Source organism: Biomphalaria glabrata, chromosome 1 (assembly GCF_947242115.1).
Source record: "Biomphalaria glabrata chromosome 1, xgBioGlab47.1, whole genome shotgun sequence".
NCBI classification, from domain to species: domain Eukaryota; kingdom Metazoa; phylum Mollusca; class Gastropoda; family Planorbidae; genus Biomphalaria; species Biomphalaria glabrata.
In genome coordinates this window covers 6491489-6497488 of record NC_074711.1, presented here as the reverse complement: position 1 = coordinate 6497488, position 6000 = coordinate 6491489, and the positions used below count along the sequence as shown (strand labels likewise).

General features: G+C 36.3%; 1 protein-coding gene across 1 annotated transcript in view; it reads left to right on the top strand.

Annotated features, from left to right (window-relative positions):
* The first annotated feature begins 1119 nt into the window (after nucleotides 1–1119).
* LOC106061613 (5-hydroxytryptamine receptor 4-like) overlaps nucleotides 1120–6000 on the top strand; it is a 76441-nt gene continuing 71560 nt past the window's right edge. Inside the window, exon 1 of the mRNA XM_056018804.1 lies at nucleotides 1120–1407. The gene's annotated coding sequence lies outside the window, so the exon portion shown is untranslated. The remainder of the gene's footprint in view (nucleotides 1408–6000) is intronic.

Here is a 6000-nt window from a genome sequence, read left to right as displayed (position 1 = left end):
AGTAACTCACTCTAACGCTAGATAAAACCAAGCAGAAATTTTTGCTCCAGGCGGGACAACCAAATTGAATAGGAACTCTCTTGCGTCAAAACACAAACTCCTTTTGTTGTCTTTTTATTTCTCATCCTTTTAAACATCATGTCACTGACCCCAATATAAAGGCCCGTCTTTATGACCTTGACGTTATGAAAACGTGTGCATTGCTTTTGTTTAGGGTGGATGATCTGTGACGTGGCAACGAGATATTGGTCCAAACTGCCCACAGGAAGTGACGTTGCAGGGCAGTGTTCAAGCCGCCTATAACGATTGGTCTCGCTTCAATAGACCATACGTCGTTGATTTTCCAATGTACAGGCGGACGAACGGACATACAAAATGAGGAAAACCAGAAACAGTTTTTTTTTTGCACGTTCGTTAGCCGCTAAAAATTCGGAAACAGCTTTTTTGTACGTTCGTTAGCCGCTAAAAATTCGGATCTCTTTTCCTCTCGCAGGTCAGCGGGGAATGGCGGCGGACAGAGCTTGAACCCAGGACCATTAATATTTTTAAATACTGTATTCACTTTGTTTCGTTGCGTTTTCTAATACGACTAATGAGTAGTGGTTTTTCATTGTCAGGCTTAGGTCACCGGTAACATTGGCACCGACCACTTCCTTGCCCTGCCCACTCTATCATCTGGCTACAGCCACGGCCTGTCCACTCTGTCAACTGGCGATTCCATGGACGTACTCCACCACCCGCTACTTCAAGCTCGCTGTAAGCCCAGTTTTGGCGGTGGCGCGTGCCAAAAAAACAAAACATTCCATATAAACACCCACATTAGCATTCTGGGGGAGCCTACAATTCTCTGCCCCATCTACCCCACTCTCCTTAAAAAAAAAAGATGAACAAAGTAAAATGTAGATCTAGATCTATTCGTCTGCTATCTTCTCTCAGCCGTAGTAAAAATTGTAGCGAGGCAGACGTGGAGTTGTCTGCACGCTTATGTGCCCCTGCTACCAACACCACAACACGAGCAGACGATCTCTCGTTTCTATATTTTCATCTCTCTCTTTTTGTCTGTCTTTTATTCTCCCCCCTTCTCACCTCTCTCTTTCTCTCTCTCTCTTTCTCTCTTCCTCTCTCTCGCTCTCTCTCTCTCTCTCTCTCTCCTTTTTTTCTAGTTTCAATTCTTCTTAGTCAAAAATAGGGTTTCTCTGTCAACTAACTGGCAGTGCTGAATAAATCTGGCACAAGATCTATAGTGGAAATTTTTTTTTTTTTTTGGAAATGGTGTTTTAGTGTTTCTATTCTATGCACCCTATATCTTTCTGTAAGGATACATTTTGATAAACTCACCCCCAAGAAATGGATTTAGGGATTTAAATATGTGATATTCTAAGTGGACATGACAGCAGACGTGAGCAGGTAAGACTTAGAAGAAGAAAAAAAAACATGAGTAAAATAAAAGATTGAAGGGAACATGTTTTCGAAACGAAATAAAATTAATGATGCGATATAGTGGAACTATAAAGAAATACACGCGTGTACATTGGCGTAGCAAACATGGGGGGGGGGTGTCATTTCACCCAGCACGCGACCATTAGGGGCCCAGGGGAGCCTTTATAGAAAAAAATAAAAAATATTTTTCTCTGTAAGAATTTTACTATATTTATATTGTATATATTGCCATGACACAAATACTAGTTAATGAAGGTACATATACACAGGAATGTCTTTTTACTCAAAGGCGGCGATATATTGTCATAGAGTGTGTGAATATGTATATGTGTGTGTTTCTATGCCTCTATGGTGATGGTGGGAAGAGGTTAGCTATGCAATGTGAATGATGCAAGATAGAACAGACGACTCCAGAATGCCAGACTGAAAAGATGTGTTTTTGTAGTGAATAACATTTTGTTCAGAATTCCATTTTAAATTATTTCTTAAGTCTAGTACATTTATTTCATTTTGTCTCATGTTGAATCTGTCTACATTGTAATAATTTTAAATTTAGTATTTTTCACAAAGAAGTTATTCAAGTTATTTCAAATTTTGCAATTTAAAAATATGATACCCCTACACCGGTTAAGTTGTCTACCAACAGTCTGGTGCTACAAGTCAACGACCGTCCACAAAATAGATGCAGAATGACTGGTTTTTTTTTATTATACTCGAACTACAGAAGGAGGGGGGAGCCCTTTCTTTAGGACAGTGGCATTAGCAGTGCGCGGAGCCCTAGGCGAATGTCATATGCGGGGCTCTAAACCATAAAGGAAGTTTATATTTATCATACCACATCACGCTAACGGGATTGTCCGCCTCTAACGCTGAAGACTTTATATTTGTTACAACACATACTACCTTACGTAAGTACTGAACTATTGGCCCTTATACTACAGCAATTGAAAGTGTTCTCCACCTTAACTTCTGGATCTGATACGTCCATAAAACACTATGTAAAAGACATCTGTTCTTTGTGGCTAACATCAAGCGTGCAGTCAAGGATGACCGGAAAATCTGCCATCAGGTCTTTGCGTTCGTTTTAAATTGGTCGTGAGCCACGGCGTTCTTAATTCGCCGAAGATGTTCTTTCTGCATGGTTGGGCCGAATTTGTCTCAACCAAGCCTAAAAACTGACCATTGTTTGGCGCATACAGTTTCTCTGCTCTCCTACGAAATGCGCTATTTTTTTAAATTTATTTATTTGCACAGACAGACAGACAGACAGACAGAAAGATAGATAGATAGATAGATAGATAGATAGATAGATAGATAGATAGATAGATAGATAGATAGATAGATAGATAGATAGATAGATAGATAGATAGATAGATAGGAAGGTAGATAGATAGATAGATAGATAGATAGATAGATAGATAGAGAGATAGAGAGATAGATAGATAGATAGATAGATAGATAGATAGATAGATAGATAGATAGATAGATAGATCCACCGTTTTGGGTTTTATGACTTTTTGTGTGCATTTTGTTAACACTGCGGAATCAAATTGTCTAAGCACTTCTGTTTGAAGCTTTGATTTATTTTTGTAAGATGCAGGTGTCTATTTGGCGTCCTTGACTTTGGGTACTTTATAGTGAAAATCTCCTATTCTAAATAAACTTATCTTATCTGCTTATCTAAAATATAAAACAGACTTTACTTCAAAAGAAGATAATTACGTCCTATGCATTTCATGTGTCAATCTAATTATGCATGTTAAATCAATGACTTGAACTCTGTCAAACTCTACCAAGTCGTTGGTTTTCCTAGCTGTTTCAGGCAACCCATTTCGTCCTCTAATGGCACTAGGGAAGAAGAAGTACTTATACGAATTAGTTCTAGCGTATGAAATAAGATATGTGCCTTTAACTATCTGTATTTCTGAGTATTTCGTTAGGTTTTGTTTTTTTTATTGGTAAATTATGGTTCAATGTTTTATGTGGTATTATTTACTAAAGTTGCTTTACCTTTTAATTCTTCTGTCCTGAAATGTCTATAAGTTCAGTGATTTTACTAATGGTGCTACTCTAATCAAATTTGAATATTCGTTTTTTATAAATCTCACTGCTCTATTTTGTATTTGTTCTAGTTTCTTTATGTTTTTTAGAGTTGAGGGATCCCAGACAGAGGATGCATATTCTAATATTGACTAGCGAAAGTTAAATAGCATTTTAGTTTTATGTTCTTTTTGATTTGTAAATGTTTTGCTTGATTTTTTATTAATTTAATATAAAATTATTTCAATTTGTATGTACGAATTCAGTGCATAATACAAAAAAAAAAAAAAAAAAAATTATTAATGTCATCAATTGTTATTCTATTTTAGGTATTAGGTATTATGTATAAATACCATGTCATTATTGACGTAGCTGTCATCTTTTAATGTTCACCTCTTAATATAACATAATTTAGAAATGTAAATAATGTTTTTAACAAAGCTTACATTAACTGACATAATTTATCCATCTGTCTGTCTGTCTGGTCATAAGGTTGTACACGTTATTTCTCACACACCCAATTTCGGATCAAGCTAAACTTTTTCACAATTATTTTGTTTTACCTGACAACAATCAATAAAAATAAATTACCATTTAGTTGATTAGCTATTGGTAATTTGATTTTTTTGTTTGGTATCTCGAACAAGTGAAAGAAATAGTGCTTGACTTGACTGAAGTGGTAGTATAAGCTGAATAAGTCCCCTGTATAGGTCGCCCATAAGTATCTCACTAGCAGAGTGGTTAGCACGTCGGCCGGAGGAGACGTGAGCCACGAGTTTGAATTCAGGTCGTTCCCCCCGCATACACACACACCATTTTTTTTTTTTGTAAATGCTTTTAAAAGCCGGTAACGGAAAAAACAACAGATCTTTCTCTCCCCCCCCCCCTCCCATTTTCCCAACTTGTCCAGATCAGTGATAGGATCATAGCGTATTGAGAAAGCTAAAGGCAGGAAATAGCGCTAAACAAGAACAATTGGTGGCTTATTAATTGCACAGATCTATTGTTGTTGATTTAGATCTATTACAAATTTAATTACATGACAGGTCCAAACTAATTGATACAATTACACTTCACATAAGCTTTTTTTTTTTTTTAAAAGTATTTTCTATATTTTTCTTGTTTATGTATTACTAACGTACATTGTATTTAGGAACTTTTCACTTGATTAGAAACCAATGTCCGTACACAACACCTGTCACATGGTGTACGCTGTTCAGTGTTGTGATTGTACCTGCGACGCATCTCTTTATTTACTTACCTCCCCTTTCCACCAATATCTATTTCTAGCTAATCATGACCTTTATTTGCTTTGAAGGTACGCACTATTTGGCGCTTATTTGGCAAGTCGTCTGATTGATTTCCTCCAGCAGACGTGAGAGCGAAGTCAATATGTGGCTATAAATAGACTGTAAATGTAGACATTCTATAGATATAGACTAGGAAAGTCGGCGAAGTACTCATTACATACCCAGAACGTTTGTTACAGCGGCGGAGCTCTTTATTCTATTCTAGTCGAAACGAAATTGGCGGGAAAGTTCAATAGCCGCCAGAAATGTGATTCAAACTATGTCGTCGGGAATATTGATTGTGATTTTCGATAAATCTGGTTTGTTGTTAAAGTTTGAAATCGTATTGAACTAAAAATGTTGACTTGACTTAATCCTTCAGACTCTAGTTGGATCATAGGACTGCATCAGTACTTCGCCATTGGATTCTGTTTGTGGGCCATTCCCCTCAGTTGGATCCGTGTCAATCCTGCCGTCTTTGCTTCTTTTGTGTTTTTTTTAATTGAGTTCTGAGCCTTTTCTCTATTCTGAACCTGTTTTGTTATATATTCTGTGTGTTGTACTCTCCATGTTATGTCCAATCCATCTCTCCATTGGCGTCATTGGAGTTTTTGGCTCTATTTCAAACTACAGTCAGTATGGGAGCAACTCAACAAATACCCAATAAAGCAAAAAAAATAAACAAAATAATTTTCAAAACAAAAAGTTAAAAAAAAAAAAACTGGTATATATCTCAATACTGCAAGATTTAACTCCATTTTTCTTTATGTAAAATATATATAAAACTAATTAATAAACACTTTTTGATTAACTAATTTGGTTTTTTTTTAGATTGATTCGTATATACTATATTGTCATCGGCTAAGGATAATTCTGCTAAATTTGCTAAATGGAAGAAACAACATGTAAAATATGTTGTACCAACCAATCAGACTGAGTTCATATAAAATTAAGGCTTGTCTTCGAGTCCGGAGATCAACGAGGAATGACTGAGTTCATATAATATTAAGGCTTGTCTTCGAGTCCGGAGATCAAAGAGGAATGACTGAATTTATATAATAATAAAGCTTGTCTTCGAGTCCGAAGATCAACGAGGAATGAGTCCGTTAATATAAGCTTTGTAAAAAATTTTATTACTATTCTAGGGCCCACCTAACTTGTCTGAGCACTCTAAAATAATGGGCATCGAGGCGCGTCCTTTGGTAGGACTACGATAACTAATAATATAAAG